General features: G+C 47.7%; 1 protein-coding gene across 2 annotated transcripts in view; it reads right to left on the reverse strand.

Moving 5' to 3' along the window:
- The window catches only part of FOXN3 (forkhead box N3), a 392,452-nt gene that overhangs the window by 339,711 nt on the left and 39,601 nt on the right, over positions 1 to 13,140 (reverse strand). The gene's annotated exons all lie outside the window — the stretch shown is intronic.

The raw sequence follows: 13,140 nt of genomic DNA on the forward strand, positions 1-13,140 counted from the left end.
CTTTTCGCTATCTCTGAGGATATTCCAAAGACAAATAAAACCAGCTACATCACTCACTGAATGTGTGTGTGCCAGCTACCGAGATAAATGTTTCACATACACATGTTTGGCTCTCAAAGGACAAAACTAACTTTCTCAAGACCACACAGCCATCAGTAGACAAGCCGACCCTAGAAAACAGGTCTTGCCCTCCTAACCCCGCTCTGTGGCTTCCAGATAGAGCTTCAGTGAGGAATTTCCAACAGAGGTGGGCCAGATCGTTTAAAAGCTGCAACAATGGCCATGCCCTACGCCCAGGCCGACCAAAGAAGATGCTGGCAATGACTGACAGGTAAGGGAGTCTAGGTGCCTTGGTTGAAAATCGGCACTTGGTGGAAAAGCCAAGAGAACACGAGGTACAGCCTCATCTGAGGTGTCTGGGAATGCCGAGGGGCTCAAGCGGAAGGTGAGGATCCATGCAGGCCCAGGAGAGGAAGGAAGGGAAAATGTCATGACTGGTGGGTGTCACCAAGAGCTGGCTTCTACAATGATGGCGTGACACTTCCCAGAGGCCTCAAGTAACCTTGATGGCTTTGGGGCACCTTCAAGGGCAATGTCTATTTTCACAGACTCCAGGGATGCCTGATGCATCCCTGAGGCAGTCCTGTAAGATCGAAGTGATTCCACTGGAATCCACTGGAATTCCACTGGAATCGAAGTGATTCCACGCAGGAGGAGATCACTTCGCAGCATCCACGAAGGAGGGGTGGTGGATACAAGCCCCTGAGGGTAGGCTGTATTCAGATGGGCCAGAAGGGGAAGGGAAAGACCATGTCAGATGGTAAGAGGAACCAGAGCAAAGTATGGCGGAGTGCAAGCACAAGGTACATGTGGAGACCAGGACGTGGAGCCATCTGGTGGCGAGGAGGCTCAGCGGGGCAGGTGTAAGGAGACAACAATGGCAGAGGATGAGGTGCCATTACCGACTTTGTGCAACGCATGATAGGATCGAGGAAATTAAAATGGTCAAGCCTTCCAGATTGTGAATTTAGAGGAAAATAGCAGAGGAGGGGATCTTCCCAAAATACTTGGCAGGAGAGCGGTGAATTGGGTGCCTCTTGCGAGAAAGGTGGTCTGTTATTATCACTGTTGCTCTGGTTGGGCTGGTGTGATCCCGTTACCAGGCTTGGGAGGGAAGAATGCGCACATGTGCGTGTGCGTGCGCGTGTGTGCAGGGGTTCCAGTGTGACTGTGATATTAATTCACCATCACATCAAAATGGCAAGATTTCTTTCATCTCCTGGAGCCCTCTCTGTAGGGTATCCACCTGCCTTCCTGGACCTGTATCTACGCAGTAGGAGTTGACCATTTTCCCATTCAGCCTCTTACTGGAAAACTCCTCCTAAATAGACATCACTAATTTTGCTGCCACACCCTCAATTCTTGATAGAATCACCCAAGTCATATGTTCTAGAAAGACAGTCAGTTGTCAACAGACTTTGAGCATCAGTGCCATTCAGGGCATCCTATTGGTACATGGAAAGAAAAGAAATACATTTACATTTGCCCCCAGAGGAATTTCTATTCTTACATCCATGTAAAAAAATAGGTATGGACAGACTTGGACGTGGTGAGGAAAGTGTATCGGGAAGGTTGACCCAAAAGGAGGAGGGTCAAGAGGAATTCAAAAACGATACTAACATCAAAAAGTATATACTCAGCAAATTTTGTATGTGTGTGAGCAGACTGTGTCATGTATTTTTATTTACTTATTGAGTTTATTTATTTTGAGAGGGGAGGGGAGGGGCACAGAGAGGAAGACAGAGAGAATCCCCAGCAAACTCCGCGCCGTCAGCACAGAACTGGATGTGGGGCTCAGACCCACAAACCGTGAGATCACGACCTGAGTTGAGATCGAGTCGGACACTCAATCGACTGAGCCACCCACGTGCCCGTGCCATGTAGTTTTAGACAACATATCGAAGTTTACCTCCAAGTAGTCACCTGCAAGGTTTTTCTGTCTCTTCTCATCTACCCAGCTATCCCACACCACACGAGGAACACAGAGCTGTACCCACCCTTGGCTGCCCCACCATTTTGTAGGACAATTCTGCCCTCGCATATGCCTTCCAAGGGTTCCCACACAAACCTCGATGCTGTCAAGACCACGCTCCTAGTAGAGGATGCTCCCTTTCAAGACATGCCCATGTGACACCCTCACGAGGAGGTCTCAAAGGAAAAAGAACTTGGACCACTTTCGAACGATGACATCTGCATTACCACAGAGATCCACCCATCACACGCATTTAGGTTTAGAGCCAACATCAACACTGCCGATTTCTATTCATTTAAAAACTTCCAGGCTAAAGAGTGATCAGGGGGAATTTCAATGCCCCGGGAAAAAGGAGACATAGGAAAATGCAGGTACTGTGCACAGAGGGATGGGACTCTCAGTCTGGCCGCCCAGTGCCAGGATCCATCTTATGCAGGGAGGGGATCCCTCTATCCTAAAGGGGCGAAGCACCCTGCCTGCAGAGATACTGTCGAGGAGGAGGAGGGGGAGGGCGGCCAACTATCACTGATGAATTATAAGCCAGGTGCTACTATCCTCCCCAGGTACTATTATCAATTGGTCCATTTTACAGGTGAGTACTCACATCAGGCGACAAATATTTGAATAGCACTGCTCATGGACGAGTTTCAAATGATTGTAACGTTCTATCTCGTCGGATGGTCAGAACCACAGAGAGGCAGGCCGTGCCATAGGCGTCCCACAGCCACACCAAGCGGGCACGGTGGCGGGAGCAGAAGGCGGCTCCTGTGGCTACTAATCGGCTACTTTTACAAAGAGACGGCACTAAAGGGCAGTCGTGTGAGACCCAAACGAGGTGCCGACAAATGAAGTCCACTGGACTTCACCCAAGAGGAGACCGCTTCCTGTTGGAGCAGCGTCCATGAAGGAGGGGATGACGGATGGGAGCCCCAGAGGGGAGGCTGGGATCTGAGCGGCAGCAGGGGAAGGGGGACATCTAGTCAGAGCAGAGGATGGAGGGAGGGAGCGAGAAGGTATATTTGGAGATGAGGGAGCTGATCTGTTTGGTGTGAGGGCAAATGCAAGGCGATGACAAAGGGCGCCCTGGTGGCTCAGTGAGTTGAGCGTCTGACTTTGGCTCAGGTCATGATCTCGTGGTCTGCGAGTTCGATCCCTGCGTCAGGCTCTGTGCTGAAAGCTTGGAGCTTGCCTCGGATTCTCCGTCTCTCTCTTTCTCTGCCCCTCCTCTGCTCGTGCTCTCTCTCTCTCTCTCTCAAAAATAGGTATACATTAAAAAAAATTTTTTTTAAATGGTCAGTCTTTCCAGAAGGTGAATTTAGAGTGAGAGATCAGTCAAGGAGAAAGGCAGGATAATTGGGACTTCTGGATAAATTACAGAACAAATAATATAGAATGAATGATTGTGTATGCTAAATGATAATTGTTCTAAATTATAAATAAATATGGGGCAAATATAAAAATAAATAGAACCAACTCTCCAAACTGAAGGGCTTTAATGCAGACTGAAAAAGAACCCAGAGAATCTCTACAAAAATATCTACAATTCAAATCTTGCCTCTGAATCGTTTTTAACTTCATCCTTTTTTTTTTTTTTTTTCTGGCTAATCCTTGGGTTGACTCACATGCTCTCACTCCTAGCTAAAAAGTGAAAGCTACATATCATCATCATTAATAATAAATGGAAAGGACTCAGGTTCCTGCACTTGACAGGAAAAAGGATAAAGACAGAACAAGCACCAAAAAGTACAGTTGAAGGTGATAATGATTCATCGCCATTAAACGTCTCCAAAAACCCTTCCTGGAAAACCTTCCCCAGCCCCGCCCGTTATGCGTTGAATTGTGCGCCCCCCCCCCCAAAAGATCCACTGAAGTCCTAACTCCCGGAACCTCACAATGTGACCTTATTCAGAAAAGGATCTTGCAGATGTAATTAAAGATGAGGTTACACTGGAGTAAGGCGGGCCCTAAATCCAGTATGACTGGTGTCCTTACAAGAGGAGAGACACAGATAGAGATGCACAGGGGAGGCAAGCACATGATGCTAAAGGCAGAGACTGGGACTATGCTGGCACAGCCACGGACTGCCAAGGATTGCCAGCAACACCAGAAGCTAGGAGGAAGGCACAGAACAGATTCTGCCATAGAGCCTTCAGTCCGCGTGGCCCTACCAACACCTTGATTTGGGATGTCTAACTCCCTGAACGTGTCAGAGAATAAATCTCTGTTCCTTTGGGCCACCCATCTTGGGGTACTTTGTTATGGCAGCCGTGGGACGCTCATACACTGGCCTGACTTCAGCCTTTAAGAGGCGGGACAGCAAAGGGAAAAAAACCAGGTCTGTCCGGGGCTGGGGAGGTTTCACTTCTAGGCTCCATTCTGCACCTGCCTCCCCGGCTAACCTCCCCTTCTTAAAGATCTCCGTCTCTCGAATAAAGTCCTGGGGCTGGATGAGCCGTTAGTCTGCTCTTAGGCTTGAAATTCCAATTCTATCACATTAGAGCCCAGAAAGTCAGCTGCTCCAACATCCGCTGAGGGCGAGAGTATATAATGGGGCTGACACAAGGTAAACACTTCCAAATTCAAGAACCAGCCCCCCCCCCGCCCCGATCACCAGTGGAAGCCAAGGAAAAAGTGAAAAGAAAGAGTAATTAGTGGTGGCGGTGGCATTTACCATATGCCACATAATCATTCCATCTTCCGTCAAATCTGGCCTGCAGCCCTCATGCCGTGGCGAGTTAATACAAAGAGACGCTGGGAGCTGCCAGACGCAGAAAATTAATACACGGGGACGCACAGAGGATCTCTGCAACCGACACTTCATTTCCCAAACCTGGCCGTGTCAAGGTCATTTAACCCGAGAAATCTAAAACCCACTGCGTGGAGAAGAAAGAAAAGAGAGGCTGGCATTGAAATCGCCCCCCAAGCCTCACGCCCGGAAGACGACGTACTTTTCATCTCACATAATTCCTGGCTAGTGGGCTCTTCAGAGCTGCTAGAAATGAATGATTAGTAAAACAAACCCACTAGGAAAGACCAACAAGAAATTCCTGTAAAAACCTCACGCGTACACGCTATTCTACGTTACCTTTCTTTCAAGAGGAAATTACGGCTGTCAAATTACACCCTTTCATTACTGTCACAGACTCTTTTAAGAACGGCTAATCAGAGAAGCCTACAGAGGTATTTAATCAGGTTTTTTCTCTTCAAATGACCTAATGTTTTGGTAGGAAACCGCTGCCAGCTCATGCTGGGTAGAAATTTAGCACTGTCAGCATTTAATTATTATTTTATTGTGGATTTCTTTACTTTCCTACAGGGAAGAAATAACTTAAAAAAAATTTTTTTTAAATGCAACAAATGCGTAACTTTCAAAATCGCAAGACACTGCGCTCGCTATTTTGCATTGTCAGAAATTACTAGTTCAGGACGTGGGACCTATCGCAGAAATAGACTTTTAAGTTCATTACTATCGCTACCTTCAATCTTCCAGAACACTGAAACCATAGAGCGAAAATAGTGTTGGGGGAGATGAAACTATTCACAACTCATTCGTGTGTGTGTGTGTGTGTGTGTGTGTGTGTGTGTGTGTGACAGCGGCCACGTATTTCAAAGGACATCCCCTGGCCCATGACCCCTGAATGAAGCCCATGGCTTTGCCCTCCTTCTCTTCCCCGCCCCCCTCCTCCTCGTTTCACTTTGCCTTTTTTCCTCTAAGGAGGCAGTAAGAGAGAGAAGAGGAGAAAAGGAGGAGAAATGGAAAGGAAAGAGACGACAGGTGTCCATGTGCGACCTGCTTCCAACACAGCTGACCCAAGGTTTCAGGTGCAGCAGCCAAGAGAGGTGCCTCGAGGGGCAGAGGTCTAGGTGTGTCCCCTAAAAACAGCTTCTCTCTCATTTCTTCCTCATCACTTGTCTCAGGTCCCTCCTTCGAAAAATACCCATTTCCTCACTGACACCACAAAAGCCCCTCTTTCATTTGCATTGCGCCCCCTTCACCCACAGTTTCTTTTTCCTGTTTTGGAATCGGGTTCTCTGAACAAGCTGGGGACGCGAGGTGCATCGACAATTACTTCTTGAGAATCTACCGCAAGCGAGCGATTGTGCTGACTATGAAGGTGTGACATGGTACGAATGGGGGTACAGAGGGGTCCCTGGGGAAGACTCATGTGCAGGAAGAAAACGAGGCACTCACCGGTGAGCAGAATGACGCACGAGTGGCAGGGATAAGAAAGGTTGTGCTGGTTCACATTTACCGACTCCAATAGGCGCCTTGTGCCACCGGCACCCTTTTTCCCCAGATCTGTCCTTCTACTCACCCCAGTTTCTCTCATAAGTGCCACCTCCTAGATGTCAGCATCCCAGCACCTCCCTGTCCCCCCCGACTTCCCTTCCAAACCACCAGAACGTTCTCTTCACCTTCACTTCTTCAGGGCTTTACCTTACTCTGGTCCAGGGACATCACTCTCCTGGTCTCCATGACCTCCTACACACAACAGCAAAAGGGATGCTCTCAATGGAAACCTGAACCCGTGAAGCCAACGAGTGGCTTGCCAATGGCAGCTACGATAAACCCAACCTCCTCCGAGAGCAGCCTGCACCTGACCACCACCTCCTGGACCTCCACCGAGGCCACCCATTCCCACATATTCACCCTGTTCCAATCCCGCAGACCAGCCAGGCTCCCTCCATCAGCCTCAGGGTCTTTGCACATGCCGTGCCCACAGCCTGGAATCTTGGTCATCTGCATAATGAAGCTCCTCCTAGATTTTTAAGACTCTTCGTAAATGTCACCTCCTCAGAGCTGGCCCCTAACACTTGTATCCCTCATTGTTTCTCATCACAATTTGCAACTGTTTCACTTGTTTACTTGTTAAATGAATTCTTCCCCAGCAAGGCCTCCTCTGTCCTTGTCACTGCTGTAACTCCAACAACTAGCATAAGCCTGGCAAAAATCAGAGATGTAATTTTTTTTTTAATGAATGAATCAAGTGTTTGCTGTTCATTTCCCAGCACAGTACATGGAACAGAAAGAAACTCCTATGAATTTTTGTAAGTAAGCTCTACGCCCAAAGTGGGGCTAGAATTCACAACTCCAAGATCAACAGTCACATGCCCTACTGAGTAAGCCAGGCAGGTACCCTAGAAACTCGTATGTATTTATTTACACATGGATCAAGGATGGGTAGGTTCCTTTTTGTTTAACTCTAGTGTAATTCACAGATAACATCATCTTACTTTCAGTGTACAACATAACTCAACATACAACTCAACATAATGAGTCGATATTTGTGTATACTGTGAAATGATCGCCACAAGAAGTCTAGCTAACATCCATCACCCCCAGTTACACATTTTTTTTTCTTGCAATGAGAACTTTCAAGATCTTAGCAACTTTCAAATGTCTACAGTCAGTCACCGCGCTGTATAGTTTAGCCCTTTCTTAGATAACCTTCAGGTTGAGTTGTGTATTAGTCTTTTTTTCAGTTCCTCCAGTCTGATCACCCCTTGACGGCAGAGGGGCAAAAGGAATGGAGGTGAGGCAGGCGTCCAGTCTCAGAGGCAGGGGCGGGACGGAGGTGACAGACGACTGTGGCGATCCCGGGGGAGCAGCGGCTAAGACAAGACTTCCCACCCAGACTTCAGCCCAGCCCGGGCTGTCACTGCAGCTGTCGCCTGCCTTCTAGTTCTTTCTCCAAAAGGAAGGGCTAGTTCCTCCAAAAGGGGGCCGTGTTCTGACACCGAGCACCGTACAGGGAACCCATTTTAAATGAACGGCTACGACAGAGGTCTACCTAGACCTCTGGGCCACGCAGAAGCCTCAGCAGAAACTTTTGTGCCACCCGAAAACCTTGATCATTACGCATCAATTTGACATGGATTTGTCGATGCCAGACATTGTTCTCTTCAATGGGGATCTGGAGCTAAAATAAAAAATAGTTCCTGCATTTAAGGAATGTATAGACCACAGAGCGAGGCCATAGTCTATATACATACACGGTCTCACATCCAGGCCCACAAAACAGCACTATTATCAGTAATTGATAGGAACTGGGGTTGGTGCTGTTGCTGCTAGGGACCCAGAAATGTCTGCATCCTGCCTCTCACCTAACTCCTCCCCATCTAGGAGCAAGGGCCTAATAGGAATCAAGGTCTCACTTTACCACGAGCTGAGCCAACGCTGCCTTCTGGCAAGGCTGACTCACCTGGCCACTCGCAACCGAGTTAGCACATGGCAAACTTTAAAGCACAGTGTCTTGGGATGCCTGGGTGGCTCAGTGGGTTGAGCGGCCGACTTCGGCTCAGGTCACGATCTCACGGTTCGTGAGTTCGAGCCCCGCGTCGGGCTCTGTGCTGACAGCTGGGAGCCTGGCGCCTGCTTCGGATGCTGTGTCTCCCTCTCTCTCGGCCCCTCCCCTGCTCACGCTCTGTCTCTCAAAAATAAACACACACTGAAAAAAATTATAAATAAATAAAGCACAGTGTCTTGCCCCCCGCTGCTTGGGGGCTCCTCTCCTTTTCCATAATGTGGCATATCCGTTTCACAACCGGTCCACCCAAGTGGCAGAAGGGCAGCTGAAGGGCGCAGCTGAAACACGTGCTATCCCTTGCGGCACAACCTACGAGGTATTCGGTATCGTTCCCATCTTACAGACAAAGCAGTAGAGAGGCTGCCTCCGGTCACGCGGCCAGGGGTCCACGCAGCAGGATCGAGACCCAGGGGTGTGGGGATCAGGTTCGGTTCACTACTTTTGCAGGGAGCCTCCCCGTGACGGTCATGCCACAGGCATGAGGTGACACGTATGGCTAGGAAGAGGATTTTATGGCAAGCCCAGAATCCCGGTCAGCAAAATAAAAGCAGCCATTTCCAGAAATTTCCAGGGGGTAGTAAGACTTCAACTACAGGGCATAACTATGGAGAATGACCCAGACATTTAAATGAGAAAGGACCTCTAAGCAGCTAAAAAGCCAAGTACTCAGCACCTGCCCTGGATTGTCCCCTTGAAGTTCTGTTCAGAACCTGTTGACTCTTTCTTTGAACTTAATTCTGATTAGTTGTGTCCACTGGTTTCTTAGCCTTTAGTCAGGTGGATGTGGTAAATTAAAACTAAATCCTGGAGGGAGACCGTGATTGCAATGAAAAGTGATAGACTGGAGGGTAGAAATTTTGTTTTTTAATTTTTTTTAAAAAAGAAAGCAGGGGTTGGCAAGCTTTTCCTACAAAGATCAGAGGGCAAATATTTCAGGCATTGTGGCTCATGCCCTCTCTGTTGTGACTACTCAGTTCTACCACCGCAGCTCAAAAGAAGCTATAGACGGAAGCGAAAGACTGTGGCTCTATGCCAATAAAATTTTATTTACAAAAACAGGTGGTGGGTCGAATTTGGCCTGGAGGCTGAAGTTTACAACTCAGGGAATAAAGAAAAACTTCAAAGCCAGCACAATATCTAGAAAATCTTAGCAATGTGGGGCTGTATCATAAAGAAACAAATAATCCTAACCCCCCAAAGGCCCTTAGGCCAACTGGCATTATAGAAGAGCATGGCCCTTCATCAAAAAATTATAAAATTTTAGGAATCTAAACAACCTTGGGAATACGACGGTCCAATTCCCCATTTTCATAGATGAAGAAATAAATTTTCAGAGAGGTTAAGAGACTTGCTAAAGGTCAAACAGCTAATTAGTGATTACACTTAAATTAGAACCAGAGTTTGGGCTCTAAGTTTAGAACTCTTTCCATTATTTCATGTCTATTATTTCAGCCTTTTTGGTAACAATGGGATAGAGGAAATGCTCGTTTAATTAAAATACTACACCCTCGAGACTGTTAAGATTCCGGAATCACTAAAGCACGCAGTTCTAGATATTTAGAAAGATGATTTTGAATCATCAAGACAAAGGTTAAATTAGGTTTAATGTACTCAGAGAATACACTAAAGAAGTCGTGCTAAAAACTACATTTCAAATAATTTGAAGATTAATATACGTGAAAATGCTTGTTCTCACTCGTGCATGGGAAAATGAGGTATTGTTGTCCATTCGTATAGGAAGAAAAGCTTGCCATGGTGTTTGATCAGTTTAGACCTGTTCATGAATTTGACCAGTTCCAGGATAGCCCAAGAATCACCAGACCACTGGTAAGCCCCCAGTAACTGCTCAAATTGCTAGACGCCCATATTCTTTCGACTGTCTTATCAAGCCGAAAAACAAAAGGCACCGTCAGCTCTCGACCTGTCCCTTTCTCTTTTCTATCATTAGCAACGTCTTCTGCTCCTTTTCGGAATTAATTAGGAAATAAAAATAGAAACCCTGACATGTTTATAAAGATTCCGAGTGCTGGTTAAACATGAAAGAACAGAGGTTGGGAACACAAGGTGACAAATTTTATTTCTGTGATGACACGTTAGAGTCCTCCTGCCAGCTGGACCCTGCAGCAGCCAGAAGCATGCACCTGTCTGTAGAGAAGTCAGATAGGAAGGGGGAGCTGAAAAAGATTTGAGGGCCCAGTGGCCTTCTGTGCCCTGCAAATGAGTTCTAATTGCTTGAGGGTCCCTGAGCCCTGTTCGGTGCAGAGAGATTCCTGAAGGCTCCCGACAGACAGAAGGCAGAGAGAGACCACTTCCGTTTTCCTGACCATGAAGGTGGTCCTGTTTCTGTTTATAGACCCTGGAGAAGGGCTCTGGTTGAAGGAGTTCACCCCTTCCGACCTTCTGTTACGGAGGAAAAGGGTGAAGGGGGTGGGTCGCCTAGTACCTCTGAGCGTCCCTGGGATGCACTTCCCGGTTTGACTGACCTGCCAAAGGAAATGAGAAGTGATAAGTGATTGGCCCCCGATTAGATCAGCCACCTTGAGAAAGGTGCTGAGACAGAGATATTTCACTGAAATAAGGAGAAACCTGGGAATAGATTTCTGGCAAGCAATCCCAAAGTAGATATGGTCTGAATTGGAAATGAATTTCATGGGCAGATAAAGTCTAATAAATGGCAGGTCACTCGAAAATCATATATCATCAAGTCTCATACAGTGTCTGTGAAGTTTGTTATCAATAATTTAACACCAGAAGAACCTAGCCCTTGGCAAATATTTAATTTCAAAACATACCTACTGATTTACTCTGATACAGCATACATAGTATATTAAAAATATATTACAAGAAGCCAGATGCCAATAAAGCTACACTTAGAGAAGATCAGCTGTACTTGTTGCTTTCTGGGTATTTTGCTAAAGAAGGGACTGGGCCCTCCACCTGCTGAGCTAGTTCACTAGTAAATTCCAAACCGTGCAAGAGAAGAAAGCTTGCACACGAGCTCCCCTTCACACAATACAGATCCTACCTGGGCTCCTATTCTCAGGCCAAGCGACGAGCCAGGCAACGTAAGTGCTGGGGGGTGAGAACTGGCAACCCGTTCAGAAATGGTTCTCCATCCCAGGGCTGAAGGTTAAGGGCAAAGCGGGCATCTGTAGAAAGACGGTCTTCGGGAGCAAAGAGGAGTCATTTTTAAGGGGATTGGGGGCAGAGGGAATCATCTCCAAGGTCACTGTCTACAGTTATTATTGATCTGAGCCACTCTCTGATCAGCAGCCCGCCCCCTCCCCAATCATTCAGTCCACTCCAGAGCAGAACCTCACCACTTCCTGGCTGAAAAGTGTCACCCCCTTGCTGCGATCTGAATGTTTGTGTCCCCCCAAAATTCACACGTTGGGATGGTAACGCCCAGCGTGACGGTGTTAGGAGTGGCAGGGTCTTTGGGAGGGGGTTCGGTCACTAGTACTCTTATAAATAAGACAGACCCCTTCGTACTCCCTAGCCCCCTCCTCCAGAGAAGGATTCAACAAGAAGTCTGTGACCTGGAAGAAGCCCTCCACCCAAACGTGCTGGCACCGTGATCTCAGACCTCTACCTCCAGGCTGCAAGGAACAAATTGCTGTTGTTTATAAGCCCCCAGTCTGTGTATTTTGTTTAGACTAAGACACCCATGGGCAGCTGGTGCCAGCAGCAAGAGTTCCAAAGAAATGGATATTTTCTAAGGGAATGGTAGTTCATTTAACTGAGTTTAAAACACAGGCATGGCCTCAATAAGGACAGATTAGTTCTGTGGTAAATACTTCCCTAATAAGATTTTAGGTCTTCTTTGGGGGTGATAAAGGCCTGGCAGGGATACACTCGGTAGCTGGCAGGAAGAGAGCAGAGAGAGAATGTGCCAGTGGGTGCCTCTAATCACCCTCCACCCCCAGCACGTCAGGGAGGGGGGCGGATAACTGAATGGAGAGTTCAAGGGAGCTAGGTGCCAGTCCCAGCCCATCGACTCCGAGCCTAGGGCCTCGGGATTCAACTCCACAGTCTCAAAGCGCCCTCCCATTTTAGGGTGCCGGAACATAGCTGTTATCAGCTCACAGCAGAGGGATTTCTAGCACTTTGCATCCCACTACATGGGCGTCACAGTGAGAAGCTTCTCCGATCAGACTACAGGCAACGGCCAGAAAGAGAAGAGAAGATTGGGTAAGTGTCCAGAGACCTGGCTCCTCACCTCTCTAGGCTTATCTACCTGTGCTAAGGTGGCCCAGACCTCTGGGGCCCTTCCAGCGCTCAAAATCCCTTCCCTATGAAATCCAGAATGGCCTCGACAGCCAGAAAACTACAAATCTCTTAGTTCTGCACAGAGTACCTTGCAGGCGGTTGGAAAGGCTATACCAGAAGTCTGAAACAAAACACCACATCGGCATCACCAGAGCTTACCCCTGGATGCAAACATACCCCACAGGCCTAGTCAGAAGCTTAAGCAGAAGAGATCAGGTAAGAAAATCACAAAATCCTCAAAGCCAAAGGAAAGCGCCGAGAACAAAGCTGTCTGCCCTGATGACGATGACGGCCAATACGGACTCAAAAGTTTCTGCTTCATAAACCACAACCGTTCTCCTCCTCTCTTCCCTGAAATATTCCTACCTTTCAGAGATGGCATTAAGTAGCCAGCGCACCAAAGGGACCCCCAGGGGATAATGACTCCAGAGGTCACAGTTGAAATCACTCTAGTTATGACCTTGAGGGACCCTGCCATCTGGACAGGTTCACAGGTCTGCTGGTCACCAGCCACGTGACACTTCAGAAACA

The sequence above is a fragment of the Panthera tigris genome, chromosome B3 (assembly GCF_018350195.1).
Source record: "Panthera tigris isolate Pti1 chromosome B3, P.tigris_Pti1_mat1.1, whole genome shotgun sequence".
NCBI classification, from domain to species: Eukaryota; Metazoa; Chordata; class Mammalia; order Carnivora; family Felidae; genus Panthera; species Panthera tigris.